This window comes from Penaeus monodon, chromosome 22, assembly GCF_015228065.2.
Source record: "Penaeus monodon isolate SGIC_2016 chromosome 22, NSTDA_Pmon_1, whole genome shotgun sequence".
NCBI classification, from domain to species: domain Eukaryota; kingdom Metazoa; phylum Arthropoda; class Malacostraca; order Decapoda; family Penaeidae; genus Penaeus; species Penaeus monodon.
Window position 1 is genome coordinate 22,090,373 of NC_051407.1, and position 710 is coordinate 22,091,082.

Below are 710 nucleotides of genomic sequence, written 5' to 3' on the forward strand. Positions count from 1 at the left end.
TTTATGTACATGTTAAGCACGTGAATCTGTTGCATTGCCTTTCTGCGGCTTGTGGCATGGTGCATATATACACACATAGTTAGCTACCTCATTGTATGGCATTCGAAAGACGCTAAATTCCTCGTGGAAGTTCTTCGAAAAGCGAAATAATGATTTCCTTTCAAAGAACATAAATGTCTACAAAGGTTTTGAAAGGAATTAGAGTCAATTTATCTTCATTTTATTTGAGGTTAATGTAATTGAAAGGAATAAGAATCATTTCATATAATATAGATAAATAACAAAAGCTAAGAATTAATTACAAGTACCATTGAGGTTATTCATGTAGCCTGATTTTCCTCTTTAACATAATTGCAATAAAAATAGAAGAAAATAGAAACTTGCATATAATACACCCAAAGTTTTTCATTAGCATATAACCTTCTGAAGTAGGTTGTAAATCTTACAACATTAAGGTAAAATTGTTGCATGAAAAACTGTTCAGTACTTGAATCCATCCTGTCTGCTCATCCTGAAACTGTCTGTTCATCTCGTCAAACACAGAGGGAAATCAGGCAAAAAAAAAAAAAAAGGTTTATATTGTGCTTTCCCTCTACCCGCCTTGTTTTCAGGGCAATTGAAGCTCAAATACTACCTCTGATAAAGTTACAAGCCGAAAAATATCGATTATAGTGTAAGGGATTAATCATTACATAGTTACAACGTGAAAG